At 36.5% G+C, this 21674-nt stretch overlaps 1 protein-coding gene across 1 annotated transcript in view; it reads right to left on the minus strand.

Annotated features, from left to right (window-relative positions):
- EHBP1 (EH domain binding protein 1) overlaps positions 1–21674 on the minus strand; it is a 445131-nt gene that overhangs the window by 400083 nt on the left and 23374 nt on the right. Inside the window, exons 4-5 of the mRNA XM_045884913.2 lie at positions 21560–21631; positions 16122–16205 (exon numbers count right to left, since the gene is read on the minus strand). The gene's annotated coding sequence lies outside the window, so the exon portion shown is untranslated. The remainder of the gene's footprint in view (positions 1–16121; positions 16206–21559; positions 21632–21674) is intronic.

The following is a 21674-nucleotide window of genomic DNA, read 5'->3' on the forward strand; positions in this document are numbered from 1 at the left end:
ACTGCTGAAAGAAATTGAAGAAAAAATAAATTGAAAGACATTCCATGTTTGTGGATTGGAAGACTTAATATTACTAAAATGTCCAAATTACATAAAGCAATCTACAGATTCAATGTAATCTCTATCAAAGTCCCAACAATATTTTTTGCAGAAGTAGAAAAATACATGCTAAAATTCATATGTAATCTCAAGGGACCCCAAATAGTCAAAACAATCTTAAGAAAGAAAAACAAAGCTGGAGGCCTCAAACTTTCTGATTTTAAAACATACTGCAAAGCTGCAGTAATCAAAACAGTATGGTACTGGCATAAAAACAGAGGTAGGCCAGTGGAACAGAATAGAAAACCCACAAATAAGCCCTCATGTATATGGTCAAATAATCTTTGATGATGGTGCCATGGCTACACAATGGGGAACGGATACTCTCTTCAAATTGTGCTGGGAAAACTGGACAGCTACAGGCAAAAGAATGAAGTTGGATGCTTACCTTACATCATATATAAAAATTAACTCAAAATGGATTAAAGACCTCAACATAAGACCTGAAACTATAAAACCCTTAAAAGAAAATACAGGAGGAAAGCTTCATGACGTTTGATTTGGTAATGATTTCATGGACATGAATGAAAAGCACAGGAAAAAAAGCAAAAATAGACAACTAGAACTACATGAAACTTAAAAACTTCTGTGCAGCAAAAGAAACAATCAACAGAGTGAAAAGACAACCTATGGAATGGGAGAAAATATTTGCAAATGACATATCTGATAAGGGGTTAATATCTAGACGATATAGAGGACTTCTACAACTCAACAACAACAAACCAACACAATTCAGAAATGGACAAAGGACTTCAGTAGACATTTCTCTGAAGAATATACACAAATGACCGACAAGCATATAAAAAGATAATTTCACTAATTATCAGGGAAATGCAAATCAAAACCACAGTGAGATATTACCTCACACCCATTACAATGGCCACTATCAAAAAACCTGAAAATAAGTGTTGGGGAAGATGTGGAGAAATTAGAACACTTGGGCACTGTTGGTGGAAATGTAAAATGATACAGTTGTTATAGAAAACAGTATGGAATTTCCCCCCCAAAATTAAAAATAGAATTACCATATGACCCAGCAATTCCACTTCAGTGTATATACAACAGAATTGAAAATAGGGACTCGAAGTGATACTTGCAGACCCATGTTCACTGCTGCATTATTCACAGTAGTCAAGAGGTACAAGTAACCTAAATGTCCATCGACAGATGAATGGATAAAGAAAATATGGTATATACACACAATGGAATATTATTCAGCCTTTAAAAAAAAGGAAATCCTGCCATATGTTACAACATGGATGAACCTTAAGGATGTTATGCTAAGTGAAATAAGCCAGTCACTAAAAGACAAATTCTGCATGATTCCACTTACATGAGGTATTAAAATAGTCAAACTCTTAAGAAACAGCAGAATGGTGGTTGCCAGGGGCTGGGGGAAGTGGGCAAAGAGGAGTTGTTGTTCAATGCATATAGAGTTTCCATTTTTCAAAATGAATAGGTTTTAGAGATCTGTTACATAACAATGTGTATATACTTAACACTACTATACACTTAAAGACAGTAAGTTTTATGTATTTGTTTTTTATTACAATAAACTATATCCACATACGACAAAATTACAAATCAATCCCTAATTTGAAAAGTCCAGAGAGTTCCAATGTTAATTGAAATGGAATATTTAAATTAAATTGTTAGAGAACTACTTCAATATTATTGCATTCCTAATTACAAATTCAATATTACTGAAGTACTAATAAATATGTTAAAAGATTGTTAAAAAAAGTAGTTCCTTCTGAAGAATGATCATCCAAAGAATAATGGTTCATTTTATGATATACAGAGAATGCTGTTTCAAGCTCATTAAATCCAATGCATTTTTATAGCAATTAACAACATGTGGTTAATTATTATGCAGGATTTGCTATATAATATTAATTGTGACTAACTCATTTTTTATAAGAAGAGGAAATATGTTTGGGAAGTATAGTACTTTTTATGTTTTATTATAAGTTAGACTTTAATAAACTTTGGAATTGTATATGAAAAACAAAGAGTTTTCTAAATAAGTTTTAAAGTTGAGTCAAAAATATCTTTTAGGGAATAATCTTTGTAGATTTGACATCTACATAAATAAAGTCTGTTCTACATTTAAAACATATATTTGAAGCATCGTCTTTATGTAAATCACTATACTTGGCATTGTAAGAAATATAAAAATGAATCGATTCAATCCCTGGACTCAAGGTTCCTGTGTTACCAAGGTAATTTAAAGAATTTCTGATTCCTTAAACTGTGTTCCAATGAATTAGTTAACTTTGCAACTCTCTTTGATTACTCTCTCATGAAGCAGTTTAAAGGCTTTCTTCTCGTATCAAGGTGGTTCTCAAACATGGGTCAAAGTCGAATTACCTGAGGATCTTTTGGAATATACACATGTGAGGACCACATCCCCAGATTTCTGACTCATAGTCTGCAGTGGGACTTGGGCATTTGTGTTTTAAAAAATGACCAAGTGGCTGGGGCTAGGGGTGGGGACTGAGGAATGACTGCAAAAGGGCAGAAGCTTTCTTTTTTGGGTAATGGAAATATTCTAAAATTAGATTGTGATGATGATTGCATAGCTCTATAAATTTGCTAGAAATTACTGAATTCTGCAATTCAAATAGTGAGTTTTATGGTATGTAAATTATACCTCAAAAAAGTAGATAAGAAGGGAAAAAAACCTGTGGGATATAGTCAAAATGTTACTCAGAGGAGTTTTATATTCTTTTTAGATGCATCTTTTGATAAGAAAAAGACTGAAAAGAAATGAACAGAGCATTCAACATAAGAAACTGGAAAAGAACAAAAACAACAAAAGTAGAATAAAGATCAAAACAAAAATTTGATGGAAATAAAACCTTTAACTCCCAAATTGCTTCTTTAAAAAGAACAACTTAATGAACAAATCTCTAGCAACTCTAATAAATAAAAAAAGAAAAAACACAATAGTAACACAAATAATAAAATAGAAGTATAACCACAGATACAAGAGATATTAAAAATATTAGAATAGTGTATGCCATTTCATAACAATATATTGAGAAACGATGAAATGGAAGAATTTCTAGGAAAATATAAACTTGCCAAACTATATACAAGAAAAGGTAAAAAATAGGTCAATATCCTTAAAATATTTTTAAGCTAGTCAAAGATATTCCTCCCCCAGAAGTTCCAGGCTCAGATGACATTGTGAGTAAATTTTCTCAAATGTTCAAGGTACAGGTAATTTCTACATCATTTAAGCTGTTTTGGAGAATAGAAAGACATGAAAATCTGTCAAATTCCTTCTATATGTTTAATATAATGTTTATACCAATATCAGACAAAAATTATACAAAAGAAATGAAACATTCTAGCCTAATCTCATTCATGACTTCAGGTACTTAGAACCTAAACTAAATGTAGCAATATAGGAAAAAACAACATATCATGATCAAATAGAATTTAGAAATGGAAGAATGGTTCAACATCAGAAAACACAATACTTTAATTCATAACATTAATATAGTGAAGGTCATTTACTCATTTTGATAGAGGAGGCAATACTAACACTTCACAAAAATTTTAGTAACCTAGGAATAGAAATACTTAATTTGATAAAGAGTATCAAGAAGTCAATAGCAAACTTTATATGAAATCTTAAAGCACTAGAGATATAATGTCACTGGAATGAGAAACAAGACAAAAATTCTTGTCATCATTAATATTGTTCAACAACGTTCTGGAAACCCTCACCAATGTAGTAAGGCACATAAACTAGTTTCATTCTCTTTCTCTGTAGGTAGATAGATGCATACACACACACACACATATACACACAGGTAATAAGGAGAGAAATACTAGAAAAGATGAAACAAAATGCCATGTTTATGTATCTAAAAAGATACAAAATAATTGATTTAGAAAAAACTATTAAACAGATTTTAGTAAGGAAACAGGTGTAAGATCAAAATACAAATTACTAATAGCTTTCATAGATACCAACAGTAACTAATCAGAAAGAATTAAAAAGGACCCCATTTGTTTTACCAACAAAACTACCAATTGCAGTGGAATAAACTTATCCAAAAATACACAAGAGATGAAGAAAACTATAAAACTTTCTAGAAAGTATTCTAGAAGACCCAGAAAAAGAGAAAAACATGCTATGATTCAAGATGGGAAGATGAGATGTTGTAAAGATCACCTCAAATTTAAAAGCTCTAAAAGGATTCTTTTTTTTTTAAAGATTTTATTTATTTATTTGACAGAGAGAGACACAGCGAAAGAGGGAACACAAGTGGGGAGAGTGGGAGAGGGAGAAGCAGACCTCCCACCGAGCAGGGAGCCTGATGCAGGGTTCAATGCAGGGCTTGATCCCAGGACCCTGAGATCATGACCTGAGCTGAAGGTAGAGCTTAAGGACTGAGCCACCCAGGCACCCCAACTAAAAGGATTCTTTAATGGAAATTGGCAAGGTAATTCCAAGTTTATTTGGTTGAATAGATTATCAATGATTACAAAGCAAATTATAAGAATAAAAATGAGAAGGAACTGAATCTTTTAACAAAGCTTACAATAAAGCTATAGTGATGAAAATAGTGTAATATTGGCACAGAAATCGATCAATCGAATAAAATAATGTTCAGAAACAGATACATATGACTTTTAAATTTAGTGTGTGAAAAATATGTCATTTCAAACCATTGTGGAAAGAATGGACTAATCAATAGTTTGAGGTAAACTGGATACCCATTTAGAAGAAAAAATTACAGTTCTCTTCATACCACACATTTTTTAAAAACTAAATTCCAAAGGAATTAAACAGTGAAATGAAAAAAGGCAAAACTGTAAAAGTTCTAGAATAAAATATAGAAAATATTTAATAATATCGGGAAAGATCTTCCTAAGTAAGGTACAAACTTGAGAAGTCACCGAAAAAAAAAAAAAAAGGTAGAGCAATGATTGCATAAAAATATAAACCTTCTGTAAAAGAAGTAACAGAGAAAATATTCCTATTCCTAGTACAAGAACACCGCCTATAAATAAATAAAAGGCAACACCCAACTAGAAAAGGGCAAAAAATATGAACAAGTAGTCCGCAAAAACCCAAAATGCTAATAACACCTAATAAACATATGAAAAGATGTTCAGCTTTGCTGGCAATTAGGAAAATGCAAATTAAAAATGAGATCCTATTTTTGTCCATAAAATTACAAAAAGTTAAACATACAGATGAAGTTCGGGTTTGCCTAGGATAAGAGGAAAGAAAACTCATACTTTGTGAAGTGTCACAGTGAATCATGACAGCCTATTTGGAGTGACAAATAACTGTCAAATAATAAATGTCATCACAATGTGCCATAACTATCAAAATAAAAAATATATATATATTTTTAAAGATTTATTTATTTATTTGAAAGAAAGAGAGCAAGAGAGCTGGAGGGAGGAGCAGAGAGAGACCTAAACAAAGTCCCTGCTGAGCAGGAGCCCAATGCAGGGCTTGAACTCATGATCCTGAGATCACAACCTGAGCTGAAACCAAGAGTCTCACTTAACCGATTGCACCACCCAGGCACCCCTCAAAATTAAAAACATTTTTAACTCGCAGTTTTAGGTTTGTGTTCTATAGAAATACTTGCATAAGTGTGCAAGGTTATTTGTATAAGGAATACTATTTGTAATAGCTCAAACTGTGAGACCTCAATGTCAACAGCAGGAGAATGGTTAAATGGATGCTGAAATAGTTATAAAATGGAAACCCCTCCACCATTTAAAAATCAGAAGTCTGTATTATTATGAATTATTAAGTGAAAAAATTATGTAATAATATGTAAAGTAGGACTTCATTTTGTGAAAACAAATAATGTGTATGCCTGAATAGTCTCAAAAAAGTCTGGAAAGTTACCAAAGATTTGACTGTGTTTGCTTCTTCAGGATGGGTGTGGAAAGAGGTGGGGTGATATTGTAAGTGGTTGGAGATTTTTACTTTCTACATTATAAATTATTTATATATGTATATGTGATCTATAAATAATTTTGTATTCATTGAGTTACTTTGCAATAAAAAATAATAAAAATAAAATGAACATATACCAAAGAATATGAGAAAAGGGTCAATTGTACAAAAATATATTTCACAGAAATTACAATTGACAGCTAGGTAAAATGGAAATAAACTGGAACCCCTCTAAATCCTAAACAAGAAGGAATCCTAAACCCCAACTCCATTTTTTATGCATTTGTATGAATTGCAAACCTACTGCAAAATTTAGGGACTTAACTGACACCAGACCCACACCTATATTTTTCTAGAACAACCACAAAAAATAGCAGAGCATTCAAAGATTCACACATTCTGTTTTGGATCTGGGCCCACCTACACAAATGAATAACACCACAGACATTGATGTGTCACCTCTGGAGTTCATCTAGATTATCACCTACGTTTTCATTCCAGGAAAGCTATTCTTCACTCTGAGCTTAGTTGGAGGAGAAAAAGGAGAAGAACAAGGGGAAGAAGAAAGAAAAGAAGTAGGAGGAAGAGGAGGAGGAAGAAAAGAGCTTTGACCTGTAATACAAATATGGTTGTAAAACTGAATAATCACTCCAAAGCACACAGGTATAGGTCTAGAGATCTAGCCTAAAACTGCAAGTATATTTGATCCCAAATTGGACTCCAGATCAACGTTAAATAAGGTGGCTTTTGCTTTCATTCTGATGCTGGTAGGCTGGGTCCAAGGACCAAGGGGTCCTGCAGGACCAGTCAAGAGGGTCCTTGGCTTCATGAAGGATGGAAATCATATGTGAGCCAGCAGGAGATGAAAGCAGAGTTTAGTGAAAATATAGAGAGAGCAGATAACAGACAGAGTGAGTATCCAGGAGACTCAAAAAGGAAAGGAGGTAGTTTCTCCTATATTCGGGGTCTAGGGTTTTTACTGGAGACCGTGGTCTGGTGGACATGTCCTCTCAGGCATCCAGGAACCAGTTAGAACAAAGATGAGAGCCCAGGTGTCATTCCTTGGAGCCAGGGGTCTTGGCGTTGATATGTCTAGCTTCTGGTGGTGTGGAATTAGCATATGATGGCTTCCTTCATCATTCTCACTTGGTCATTCTTCAGATTTTATTTATCCTAGAGAACCATTAACTCCTTGTCTCTTATAAGGAGGCTATTTACAATGCATGTGTAAGGTGGGGTGGGGGTGCAGATCCTAGCAAGAATAGAAGCAGGAAAAAGAAGCAAAAAGCAGAGTTTTTATGGAATCATTCAGTTTCCCTCTCTCAATTTCAGTAGTTTCTTTAAAAGAGGATATACCTTTTTTACAACTAGATAGATCCAAACAAAGGCCAGAGAGCCATAAAATTTAGTATAATGACAAGATTAATGTACTAGTCTCAAATAATCAGAGATTTGGCATTGTTTTCAGTTCGATGAGCTTCTCTTAAAACTGAGCAACTAGGCTAGAGAAGATTTATTAATTTGGAGTTTGTAATCTAAGGGCAATTGAAGAAACTTATAGCATGAGTAATGTTCATCAAAATTTATGAATTCCTTTTGTAATTGTGACTTTGTTTCTATTGAATAGTCATATAGAGTTTCAAAATCTGATTTCACTGAGCCAAAGGTAGTTCCTCAACATGAAATAAATGATGACTTCAGGTAACAACTGCAAAATCCACACGGTCAGTTTGAGTCTCAATACCTGTACCTCCTTGAACAAATATGTGATAATAGTTGATTTTCCTTTCCCACATTTAAGTTCCATTTCCTCACTTTCTGGCCACATCAGTAAGAAAATACAATCCTGTGAGCTACCATGGAGATTCTCAAATTATATCTTAGAAGCATTTAATTCCCAAAGACCAAGAGCCAAGAAAACTTCAGTTAAAAAAACAAATCAACTAAGTTTCCTTGTTTTAGCTATTCAACTGCTTTAAAATAAACAAATGTGGGGCACCTGGGTGGCTCAGTTGGCTGAGCGTAGGACTCTTGATTTTGGCTCAGGTCATGATCCCGGGGTCATGAGATTGAGCTACGCACAGGACTCTACACTCAGCTTGGAGTCTACTTGCCCCTCTCCCTCCCGCTCTGACCCTCCCACCCTGTCCCTCCTCCCACATGTGTGCTCTCTCTAAATTAAATAAATAAAATCTTTTTAAAAAATTAAAAGAACTAAATATTGCTTCAAGTTCTTTCAAATATCCCAACTTTGGTGACAAGGAAAGGCATTGAGACAAAGAAAATTCACATGCTCCATCACATGGGAAAGTTTTAACAAGTTAAAAGCACAAATATCCAGAGACTGAAACAAAAGAAAGAATAAACTGATGGACCCTCTTTTCGTTTGTCTTACAGGTGTCTTATATGTGCCAGATAAGCTCATCTTTATCTGGGGGAACATGTAGAACTAAGATGAAGTAAAGGGAGATGGAAGAAAATATAATAGTTTAAGAGAATGTCATAAAATAATAGGTTTCATATTTGCCAATGGCTGGTGATCTCTGCAGGTAATTACGAAAGAGGATTTCTAAAATATTTGATCTGCAATGGCCCAAAACATGCATAAGTAGTCAAGCTTCCAAGATGGCTATATTAAAAGCTAATACTCCTTTTGGGTCAGATTGCTTTCAAAATAGCATCACTATCTTATCTTTGCCTGACAAATCTAATTCTTTAATATCCCTTAAAATAGCTGATAAATGGAAAAAAGTCAGAGCCATAGTAATAATTACAATTCATTTTTTAAAAGTTTTTATTTTGAAATAATTATAGATTCCTAGGAAGTTGCAACTGTAGTATAGAGTCCCATGTACCCTTCATGGTGATCTCTTCTATAGCTGTAGTAGAACACCCAAACCAGGAAACTGACACTGGTACATTCCTGCTGATGTACCAATCACAGGTGTATGTTACTCAGTTGCTGCCATTTTTGTAACCTGCATTCATTTGTGTGTGTGTGAGGGTGTAGTTTTATACAATTTAATGTCATGTATAGATCTGTGTAACCACCGTTATATCAAATTCAGCAGAATAATTGCCTGGTGCTAACACTTGGTGTTAGTGCCCCCCCCCCCATCCCCTCTGTGTGTGTCATCTGGTTACCACTAATCTCTTTTGAATCTGTTATTTCAAAAACATAATATAAATAGAATCTTACCGCATTTAGCCTTTTGAGATTGAGTTTTTTCACTCAGCCTAATGCCCTTGAGGTCCATTCAGGCTGTTTTCATGTACCAATAGTTTATTCCTTTCTATTGCTGAGTAATATGCCATTGCATATCATACAGTTTGTTCAATCATTCACCCACAAAAAGAGCATTTCGGCTGTTTCCAGTATTTTGCTAGTCAGAATAAAGCTGCAATGAACATCCTCATACAGGTTTGATGTGAACCTAAGTTTTCATTTTTCAGAGATACACATCCAAGAGTGTGATTGCTGAATTGTATGTTTAGTTTTGTAAGAAAATGCCAAACTTTTCCAGAGTGGCTGTACCATTTTAAATTCCTACCTGCAATATATGATAGATCCAGTTTCTCTACATCCTGACCAGTAGTATGATCACTTAGTGATCATTTTAGTCATTCTGATAGCTGTGTAGTGATATCAAATGGATGACAATGTTGAACATCTTTTCATGTCATTATTTACCATCCCTACATCCTCTTCTGTGAAATCCTTTCATGTCTTTTATCCATTTTATAATTGGATTTTTTTTTCACTGTTGAGTTTTGAGTTTAAATACACACACACACACACACATACTTATTAGATGTAAGGCTTTTAGCAGATACGTGGTTTGCAAATATTTTCTCCCACAAACTCATTTTTATAAAACAAAATTTGGAACTGGACCATAGGTGGAAGGACATTTGATTTTGTAGAAAAGGATTACATTAAAAACTATATGATTTTGATGTAAAACCTCCCCAAAGAGAGACAGGCACTCTCATATATAACTGGTGGTAGTATACACTGGTTCAACCTTTCTGAAGGGCAGTTGGACAAAATGGATCTCAAAGTATATGCTATAGATTCTCTTTTTAAAAATATATGCATAGGGGCACCTGGGTGGCTCAGTTGGTTGAGCGTCAGACTCTTGATCTCAGCTCAGGTCTTGATCTCAGGGTTGTGAGTTCAAGCCCTGCATTGCGCTCTGCGCTGGGCAAGGAGCCTGCTTTAAAAAAAATGGCGGGGGCACCTGGGTGGTTCAGTCAGTTAAGCATCTACCTTTGGCTCAGGTCATGATCTCAGGGTCCAGGGATCGAGCCCCGCTCAGCAGGAAGTCTGCTTCTCCCTCTCCCTCTGCCCCTCCCCCCCACTCATGCTTGTGCACTCTCTCTCAAATAAATAAATAAAATCTTAAAAAAATATATATCTATATATACACACACACACATATATGCATAGAAAAAATTCTGGAAGTATATATTAAACTATTAAAGTATATAATAGTTCTTTCTAGATAATGATTTAAACATTCTCTTTTCTATAATGAGTATTTCTTACAATTTTTTTCAAAAGTTTCTTTAAAAAGCTTTCTTTCAAAAGTTTTTCTTTAAAATGTAATAACTAGCTATTACTTATTTTTTTTTGTTTTTTGTTTTTTTATTTTTATTTTTTTTTATTATTTTTTTTTTGAAAGATTTTATTTATTTACTTGAGAGAGAGAATGAGACAGAGAGAGAGAGCACGAGATGGGGGAGGGTCAGAGGGAGAAGCAGGCTCCCCGCCGAGCAGGGAGCCCGATGTGGGACTCGATCCCGGGACTCCAGGATCATGACCTGAGCCGAAGGCAGTCGCTTAACCAACTGAGCCACCCAGGCGCCCTGTTTTTTGTTTTTTTATAAAGATTTTATTTACTTATTAAGAGAGAGAGAGAAAGAGCACAAGGGGAGGCCCAGAGGGAGAAGGGGAGAGAGTCTCAAGCAGACTCCCTGCCAAGAGTGGAGCCCGACAGGGGGCTTGATCTCAGGACTCTGAGATCATGACCTAAGCAGAAACCAAGAGTTGGTTGCTCAACTGACTGTGCCACCCAGGCATCCCAGGTTTTTTGTTTTTTTTAAAGATGTATTTGTTTGACAGAGAAAGAGAGAGAGAGCTTGAGCAGGAGGGGCAGAAGGAGAGGAGAGAGGGAGAGAGAGAATCCCAAGCAGACTCCATGTGAGCTTGGAGCCCGATATGGGGCTTAATCTCACGACCTGGAGATCACTACCTGAGCTGAAACCAAGAATGGGATGTTCAACCGACTGTGCTACCCAGGCACCCTTGTTTTTTTTTGTTTTTTTTTTAAGTAAACTCTGTGCCAAACGTGGGGCTCAAACTGAGGACCCTAAGATCAAGAGTCACATGCTCTACCGACTGACCAGCCAGACAACCCCCAGCTACCATCACTGAGTTCTGATATGTGCTTTACAGACATTACCTAATTTAACTTATTCTCACTTTACAAATGAAGAAGTTGAAGCCCAGAGATATTAAAAAAAAAAACTTTTAAAATGTCATGGCCAGGGAGGTGGGTGGGGGTGGGCTGGATGGGTGATGGGTATTGAGGAGGGCACGTGTTATGATGAGCACTGGGTGTTGTATGTAAGTGATGAATCACTGAATTCTACTCCAGAAACCAATACTGCACTGTAAGTTAACTGACTAGAATTTCAATAAAATTTTTTTTTAAATGTCATGGCCAGAAAGTGGTACTAAAATGTAAACACTACGAGATTGAGGATGTTGTCTGTTTTGTCTACTGTTGTATCCCTAGGATCTAGAACTCACTAAATATTTTTATTTTTTTTTAATCTTTTTTTTTTTTCTGACAGAGAGAGAACATAAGCAGGGGGAGTGGGAGAGGGAGAAGCAGGCTTCCTGCCAAGCAGGGAGCCCGATGTGGGGCTCGATCCCAGGACCCCGGGATCATGACCTGAGCCGAAGGCAGACGCTTAATGACTGAGCCACCCAGGGGCCCCTAGAACTCCCTAAATATTTTTAAATGAATAATAGGCAGAACCAGGCTTTGTACCCAAATATGTCTTACTCCAAAACCTCCGTCCAAACTCTAAACCAACATTCCAAAGCCCTTCTGCAATTTATGACCTTGGTAAACGTGTTCCTTCACCTTTAACTTACTTCATTTAAAATAGGAAGAAATGACCCCCCAAAATGAGAAATGTATGCAGAATATGAGGATGCTCTAGGAAATATGAAGTCACATGATAGATAACTGTGTTGCCCTAGTCAATAAATAAATAGTTTATAGATAAACTTAACAAACTTTGTAACATTTACATTTTATTTAACATGGTGCTTGTAGCCATTGCTAGGAAAATTTGGATATTTGACACTTATGTTATGAATTCAATTCTGAATTCATTATACTATTATTTCTATGGGAAAACTCAGCTTATCTCATGTAATTTTGACTTCTAGTAGCTTTTTCTAGAAGCACAGCACATTGGAAGAATGAATATTTTTGATATTGCTATTCAAAATCATAATTTATTCCTTAGCTACATAGCCTTTTAAATCAGCATGAAATATGATTTTTGGAAGAAATCTGACATTCAAACTATAATTTTGTGATAGGTATAGCAATGTCAACCTGAGTTAGAATAAAGCTTCAACTTATGACAAACATCTTATTTCCAGTTCCTGATTAAATTTTACTAATAGAACCATAATATCATAATTACTAGATCTCAGCCAAGAGACCAAGAAGCATAAGTTAGTCACATTTATTAAATTTATGAAAGGCCAAGTTTTTCATACAGCAGTATTAGATCCCACCTTTCTGTCATCGCTGTTGCCCCACTCAGTTTTGTTGACTAGGTTAAGGCATGAAGAGAGTATTTAAGATGATCTTACTAGAGACATGCCCTCTATCATCATTTTGACTTAATATTGTTTTGGGAGCTCAGGCCAGTGTAAGGAGTGAGATGAAACAAAACTAAAAGAGAGAAATAGTGGAAGAAACAAAAACAGCACTATTTGAAGACAATTGATTATGTATCTAACAAAATGCCCAAGGAATCTGCTAGAATTTTTAGGCTTAATAGAATAGTAAATGGCCAGATAAAACATAAAATATAAAAAAGCCATTAAGATTCTTGAATACCAATAATTACAAACTAGAAAAGCTTAATTTAAAAAAGAGATCCAATTTACAATAGCAATAAAATATAAAGAGAAATAGACTTAATAGGAAGTGTTTATTAAAATAATAAAACTTATTGGGCAGTAACATCTAGAAAGAATAAAATACTGTAAAGATATCAATTCTTACTGTTATTTTTAAATCTAGTGCAATCCTACTCAAAATAAAAATGGACTTCTCTTTAAATTTAAAGAATGTTATAATATTCAGTAAAGAGGCGAGGATAAGAAAAATATTCTAAAAATGAGAAAGAGCAAATGAAACAGAAATATAAGTCAGTGAAACAGAAGAGAAGCCTCAGAAATAAGCCCAGTTGTATATAAGGATTAAGAAATGACCAAGTGATGGGGCTCCTGGGCAGCTCAGTCATTAAGCGTCTGCTCATGTCATGATCCCAGGGTCCTGGGATCGAGCCCCGCGTCGGGCTTCCTGCTCCGCGGGAAGCCTGCTTCTCCCTCTCCCACTCCCCCTGCTTGTGTTTCCTCTCTCGCTGTGTCTCTCTTTGTCAAATAAATAAAATCTTTAAAAAAAAAAAAAAAGAAATGACCAAGTGCAATACAAAACAATAGAGATTATTTTTAAATACACATTTGTGGAAATCATTCATTAGAAATTTGAATTAAATTATTTTAGATCAAATATTTCATAACAGCCCCCAAATATATTCCAGACGTTTTAAGTAACTAACTACCTTTAAACACATAAATAAGCAAATAAATAAGAGTGAGCGAATGTTGATCAAATCTCAAGAGATATGATCATTTTCTTTGACTTTGAAGCAATAAAAAAAATTACAAGGGGAGGGATCATGGTTTCACACCTAATTTTAAAAACATTTATTCAACTTAAAAATAGGAAAACTAGGTAGAAATTAAAGAATTACGTTAAATTTTTAGGTTACTGGAACTTGCATGGCCTATTGTATCTTCTGCACCTTGCATAGTGCCGGGCACATAGTAAATGTTCGATAGATATTTGTTGAACAAATATTGCAATAATTAACTAAGTAGACGTTGATTAATTCTATAAGACAAGGAAGTGACCCTAGAGTCCAATTAGCCAGCTGCAACTAGGAATGATGAGCGCAAATTAATTTCTTTGGCCCAGATGCATAAGAACCCTGGACAGGAGGCTGCCTAATCAGCTGTGGAATGGACAAGAGATGGGGACAACAGGTGGGCTGTGGAGTGCTCTCAGGCCAAATCATGTCATACTATATGCATTAGCTGTTGGAGGGTGATAGCAGCCAGCAGGCCACACTGGTCTGGGACAATCAGCAAATGAATGGCTTGACTCAATCAAGAAATCTTGTTCAACTTGGGAGGCCGAGAGACCAGGGTGCTGAATGACAGGACTTACAAACAGCAGACTGAGCTGCTAAACAAAGGGCGATTGTGTTTGGAGAGAAGAAAGAGAGGACCACATACTTCTTGTCAGTCTTTTTCTAGGATAACTATTCAATGGAGTGAAGCCTCCTTAAGCACTCAGACTTGATGGTTGCTGCATTTTCCATGTGAGACAGTCAGAGGGATTTTAACATCCGTAGATGATTGTTCCCAGTGTGTAGTGAAGGAAACACTCATTCAAAGTCGTTCAGTGGTAAGGGAGTAATGCAGTAGGTGTTCTGCATTATTTTCTGTCTACTTGGTGCTGATGGCTCACAGCATTCAATACCTTTTTGCTGAATCAGTAAATGAGTTGAGCATCATTTGGATAAGGCTAAAAAATGATCAGTGTGGTTTTGTCAAGATCTTGCTTTCCTCTTTGTCTTTGGAAACTAGTGTTGGAAACATAGAGAACTAGTCTAATATTTGCTAATGTTGTGAATCTATGTGTTTCCATCTTTTTAGCCCTGTTTTCCCAGAGTGATGAAAATAAACACATTGACAGGAATTAGGAGCACCGAACTGTCCATCTTCACAGCATGTCTGGATCCAGGGTTTCTCTGCTGTTATGAGGCCCCCATAGGCTTATCCAGAACAATTGCCCATCTGTCACCTAGATTGGAGGATAGTCAGTCCTTCAAGATGAGTAGAAATTTTTTTTGCTATTATCACCTGACCAGCAGACAGGTTACTTGATGGACTGGGCCAAATAAGTTGGCAAGCCATTCATTTCCTAGCTTCCCTATAGCAACTTCCTGAGTACAATGAGGAAAGGAGAGCAGATTTTTAAAAAACTATTTGTGAAATAACTGGTAATGGCAGGACCAGTGTTTAGCACATTTAAAATCGGTATTTCTACATAGTGGCAGGATGAGAGAAACTTTTATGTCAAATATTTTTAACTTCATGATCGAATTGGAATAATATCAAAAGTGATTGTCATCTGAGGCAGTAGAATTCAATTTTCCTTGCATTATGGAGATTTCTCTGAGCAGACCCAGGTTAAACTATTGCTCCGAGGTTGATGACACATTTGATTCCTTGTGCCAACAATGACTTCAGCCTGATGGCAACCTTTACAAATTGCTTCCTGTAAATTCTTTGTGAGAATAACAAGCAATTCATTTTGCTTGAGAGTGACTTTTAGCTAAGGGACTCCACCCAGCAATCTGGATTTAATAAAACAAAATACACTTCGGTATTACAAACGTATTTTTTGAAATGTAAGTTCCCCACATAAGTTTTTGTAAAAGCAAAGCATTTTCATTTTATACTCAGCGAGAGCCAGATGGATCCTAATGCATAGCTGGCCAACTATTAATTAGTTTATCTGATCAGTTGGTGGGGAAGAATGGTAGGGGAGGGAAGGCCACTGAAGAGCCACACGTGTGTGTTCCTGTAAGATATTCAAGTTAATATTTACAAAAGTCTTTAAAGCCACAACCAGAACAATGCTTGGTCATTCAACCATTTCATTCATTCACTTATTCAGCACACAGTACTTACTGAGCAACAGGAACTGTTGTAGGCTCTGGAGGGTACCATAGTTGAACAAAACAGACAATACTTCTGCTCTCATGGACTTATATTCTAGTGAGGGAAGACAGAAAATAAGCCAAAAATTACCCAAAGAAAAAAGTTTTTAAAGAGAACTCCATGTTTTTAATGGGCAAGGTACAGGAATTATTTGTTTACAGAAGAGTATTAGGAGAATGTATGTCTTTGTGACTGGTAGTAGATAAAATCATATTAGTAAATATTTAAGCTTGGATTGTTCAGACACTGTGTATATAATTTGTGACCTTGTTCCTGAACTCAGAGAGCTTACAATTCCAATTTGCAAGGTGTTCCTGTACATCCTGTAGACAAAAAGGAAAGGAAGAACCAGCAGATATTTTGTATACCATCTGAATCAGAACTACCTCGCCTTCACAGTCACAGTCAGGGTGAAGTAGGTTTAAAATCCTTGGGCCTCTTGGAACTCAAATAAGAATTCTTTGACACTGTGTGTCTTCTCCTATTTGGTAAAAAACAAAACGAAACAAAACAAAACCCCCACAATGGCGTCATTGGCATGACAAGGAAACTCTGTGTGTGTGTGTGTGTGTGTGTGTGTGAAAGAACGTCCGATCCACTTTGCTCATTCTACTGAACTCACTATGATTAAAGGCTTTTAAAAAAGTTTTTATTTAAATTGCAGTTAACGCACAGTGTTCTATTAGTTTCAGGTGTACAATATAGTGACTCAGCAATTCCATACATCAGCCAGTGCTCATCACAATAAAGGTTTTGTTGTTGTTTTTTTAATAAACATAAAAAGAAGGGCCTTGGCCCTTATGAGCTGAAGACCACAAGAACTCTTTAGAACAACACCTCTGAAATTTCTGCTCTAACTTCTATTCCCACTAACTCTTTCTTCAACTTTCCTCTTTTCAATGTTCTCTGCCAACTGGAATCATAAATCAAAGTTTATGATCATCTCCAGATATACTGGCCACAGACCTCATGAAATCAAAATCACTTTATGCTTCTGCTGTCTTCTGGAGTTCACCAGAACTATAACACTCACCTCCTCAATCTGGTTACTTAAGAGTTCTTAAGGACAACCATTCTCATGTCCCCAACCACAGTTGCTTATTGTTCCAAACTATGCCTCCAAGTCTTTTGTCCCTTTCTAAGAACACTTATTCATCTAACAAGCACATGTTTGTGGCTAACATGGGGCAACTGGGGCCTACAAAGATGTTGAAGGTACATAGTTCCTACTTTTATAAAGCTTGTGGTTGAGAAGAGGGCTAACTACACAGCTCTAAAACAAGGTGGAAATGGGGCAAGCCCGTAAGAGAGAGACAAATGAAGCACCATGTTTGCTTAGAGGAAGCTTCTGGTGAGGGGCCTCAGGATAGCAGCACTGTAACAAGACTTTAAGGGGCAGGTAGAATTGCACCAGATTAGGGACGAGCAAGCAGATGTGAGTTTACTTCTTCATTTTATACTCTTTTCTCTTCTTAGTACATTATGCAGTCCTTCTCATTTTTATTTATGTTCTTCAAATGAGGCTTTCCTAATAAAAAATCTTTTTTAATCTCATAAACCTCTCTTTTTAATTTTCTTCCATTAATTTTACTTTGAATTTTTAATAAGTTTGCTTTTAATTGGGTATTTAATCAACTTTACAATGGAAGTTAAATAGGAATATCTAAGTAACGAAAGCAACATGAACTTTCTTTAAAAAAATCTCAAATCTCCATGTTTTCATAAACCCTGAAGACTTTTCCCATTCTATTGCTTGCATAAAAATAATTGTGCAAATTGTTAGAAACCAATATTTATCATTCTGAATTAAACATTTTTTTCTCATCTGCTATTGCTTTCTGTAGTCCTCAACCCATTGTCTACGTTTCTCATATTTATCATTCCTACCAGCAACATAATGTTTTATTGTATCAATGTATCACATTTGACTTGCTGTGTTCTTATTTCCCTATAGATATGTGTTGGATGGCGAGACCATTTCTAGTTTGTAGATGTACTAATGAGTATCGCTACACACATCCATCCATATGCCTTTTCTTTCCTTTGAATTACCTCCTCGGTCTGTGATACATTTTCTAGAGTGAAACAAGGTAATATATAATGTATGGCTAAGGGTGTGGGTGCTGGTAGCCCGACTGTGCTTTGTGCTTGAATCCTGGCTCTGCCACTCGCCTTCTGCGAGAACTTGAGCAAATTACTTAACCTCTATGAGACATAGTTTCTTAATCTAAAAAATAGGAATAAAGTTGTACTCATCTCACATGATTAATGGGAGAATTATATGAGATAAAGATACATGTAAACCATTAGGACTATGCTTCACCCATCATAAATGTTCAATAATGGTAGGGATTTTTTTTTTAAGATTTTATTTTTAAGTAATCTCTACACCCAATGTGGAGCTTGAACCCACAACCCCGAGATCAAGAGTCACACGCTCTACTGACCAAGCCAGCCAGGCGCCCCTAAATAATGGTAGTTATTAATTATATACATTTCTTGGCATACTGTTTGTTGCATTCTAAAATTCAGCAAATGCTGATTTCCTTGTTTTCATCTACCCAAGTTACTATAATTTGGACAAAGTATTTGATCATTTCTATTAATCATGGAATTAGAAGCTCAGGGTTGTGAATTTTAAAGATTTAGTCTCTGATTCATGTCAGATATGTTTAAGATGCTTTCCAGATAAAGAACATTAGCTTACAGAATCATCAGATGCTTCCAAATTTTCATCTTTGTGTATTGTTGTTCTTATTTTTTTGCTACAAGGATCCTACCTTACATTTATTATGTTTGTATTTTTCTATTGTAATAGACGGAGCCCTTGGTTTCAAGTAAAACACCTCAACCGTTTACAAGAAGGAAAGGTAGGGTATAGCCGGATGCTTGTTTCCTCCCTCTGTCTCTGGCATCTGCTCTTCTCTGTGCATGAGTTTCATTTTTCAACCTGGCTACCCCTTCCCCCCCCCAGGAGGAAACCTGGCCCCTGAGAGCTCCCAGGCTTCCTTTGACAGTGACTGCGTGTCATTATCAATTCCACATTCCCAGGAAAGGAGTCTTATTGGCCTGGTTTGGGTCAGTTGCTTACTCCTGAGGCCATCAACTGTGGCCAGGGAGTTTGGCCACGTAACTGGTGGTCCCAGTCAGAGTCATTTATCTGGAGGGGAAGGAAAAGCATTAACCCCAAGGGAGGGTGCTAAACAGAAGGGCTCTGGCCAGACCAAATGACAGATTCCATCAACTCAAGTTATTAGAGGGGCTTGGTATATTTCACATATGTTTACTGTTTTTGTGTGAACCTCTTCCTCTTATGTGAAATGTTCATGTCTTCGACCATTTGTCATCAGAACATATTTTTCCCTTACATATTTATATCATTATGGGGTGCCTGGGTGGCTCAGTCAGTTAAGTGTCCAACTCTTGATTTTGGCTCAGGTCATGATCTCAGGGTTGTGAGATCAAGCCCCACGTTGGGCTCCATGCTAGGCATGGAGCCTGCTTAAGATTCTCTCTCTCTCCCTCTGCCCCTCCCCCCTCTCTAAAACAAACAAACAAACAAATTTATGTCTTTCCCTAATGGTTTTGGGAATACAACTGTGCAAATACTAAAAAAATTTAGAAAGGCATCAAGATTACTGAAGAACTACTATGTTTAAGAAGTTGTTCTCAGTGCTATGAAAAGTTCAGAGAGCTGCATTACTGTAAAGAATTTAGTTTCTAATGGGATTGAATATACAAATAAAAAATGAAATAAAAAAGGCTGTACACAAGTCATTCCTCAATTATGGAGACCACGTTCTTAAGAACTTTGAGGCAGAAGGCCTATGGTTCAAGAACTTAAATCACTATGACAGAAATCACATTAGGGGAAATGATACTTGGAATAAACCTCTGAAAGCCATTAGAATTATGTTCTCATGTACTAAAATAAATATGACTTTTATACATCTTAACTTTGCCATTTCATACTCACTAGCAAGATACCTTTCAGGACCTTTTTCCTGTAGTTTCTTTAAGATATTTACAAATCATTTTGCAGGCTTGTTAAAAAATATCCATAGCGAGAAGAATTCTTTCAGGGGTTGGTCCTCCTCTGAACGTTCAAGGTCTTATTTTATGACTTGGTGGTTTCTATCAGACACACTAATATCCGGTCTCCCATTCCTTACACACCAAGGGCTTCCTAACAAGTATCCGTGACTTTGCCTGAGGGCTTCTCCCAGTAGCAGAAGCAGACTTGGTCAGGGACAGGCTAGAAGTGCTGCAAATGTAATACCTCCAGGAGCAAAAGAGAGTTGGTAGAAAAACGCACCAGTTCTCACCTCTTAGGTGGCAGGACTAAGGTGGGGGCCATACAGTGTCCCAGAGGTCTCCAGAGGGATTGGGTCCTAGTTGACCATAGCAGTAATGTGTTCATTAACACCTTGTATGACATCTAAACAAACAGCTTGCCTTAAAATCCTTGATTCAGGTTCTGCTTTTGGGGGGGAACTAAACCCAGGAGGAAGTTTGACTCCCAGCTCCTGGTCTCTGCCTCCTAAAATATCTGGGTTCTCAAGAAATGTTGGAGGCTGGAGAAAAACCTTTGAGAACTGATCCCCCAGCAATACCCAGAGTTTTGCAGTCCTGGATCTGCCCATTTTAACTTCATGCCAGGTACATGCATTTCTCCCCTATTCTCCCCACTCAAACTACAGGAAGTGCTTTCAAAGCCCTGGATTATTACTGCTTGTTTTCCTTGGTCCTGCCCAATCTTTCATTTCAAAAATCTTTTTTTTTTTTTTTTAAGATTTTCTATTTATTTATTTGACACAGAGAGACAGAGAAAGAGCACAAGCAGGGGGAGCAGCAGAGGGAGAGAGAGAAGCAGGCTCTCTGCTGAGCCAGTAGCCCGACGCGGGGCTCAATCCCAGGACCTCAAGATCATGACCTGAGCCAAAGGCAGACACCTAACCAACTGAGCCACCCAGGCGCCCCTCATTTCAAAAATCTTTGTCTCTGCTTTAGTTCCTCTCTACTTTCAACTTCCATTTCTCTTTTCCTAGCTATCCATGAAAGGAGTGATCTGCAATTTACATATTCCAGGACTGAAAGTCTACAGTTGCTGATAAAATATACATCTGTATGTATTAAATAAGAATTATGTCTAAGAGAATGTCATGGTTAGGGAGTTTAAAATGATGTATCAAAAAGGAAGTAGAAATACAACCTGCTCAATTAGAGAAGGCTTCACAGAGAAGTTTGGGACCCCTGATCTAGTCTTACCACCCATTTTTACAGATGGGGAAACTGAGATCTATAAGGTTAAATTACTGACTCAGAGTCCTACAGCTTATAATTGGTGACCAACCCCCACTTCTCACCCCTCAATCCCTTCTGTGCTCCACCCCATGCTGCCCACTCACCATTTATCCAGCGGCAGCCTTGCCTCTGCCTTTGTCTTTTGCTGGCCTTGAAGTTTGCCATGAGGACAAAGCCTGGAAAAGGATGAGAACAAATAGCACATTCTCCTAAGCACTC

The sequence above is a fragment of the Mirounga angustirostris genome, unplaced genomic scaffold (assembly GCF_029215605.1).
Source record: "Mirounga angustirostris isolate CCGP_5_RB_7025 unplaced genomic scaffold, mMirAng1.0.hap1 SCAF_10, whole genome shotgun sequence".
Lineage (NCBI taxonomy): Eukaryota > Metazoa > Chordata > Mammalia > Carnivora > Phocidae > Mirounga > Mirounga angustirostris.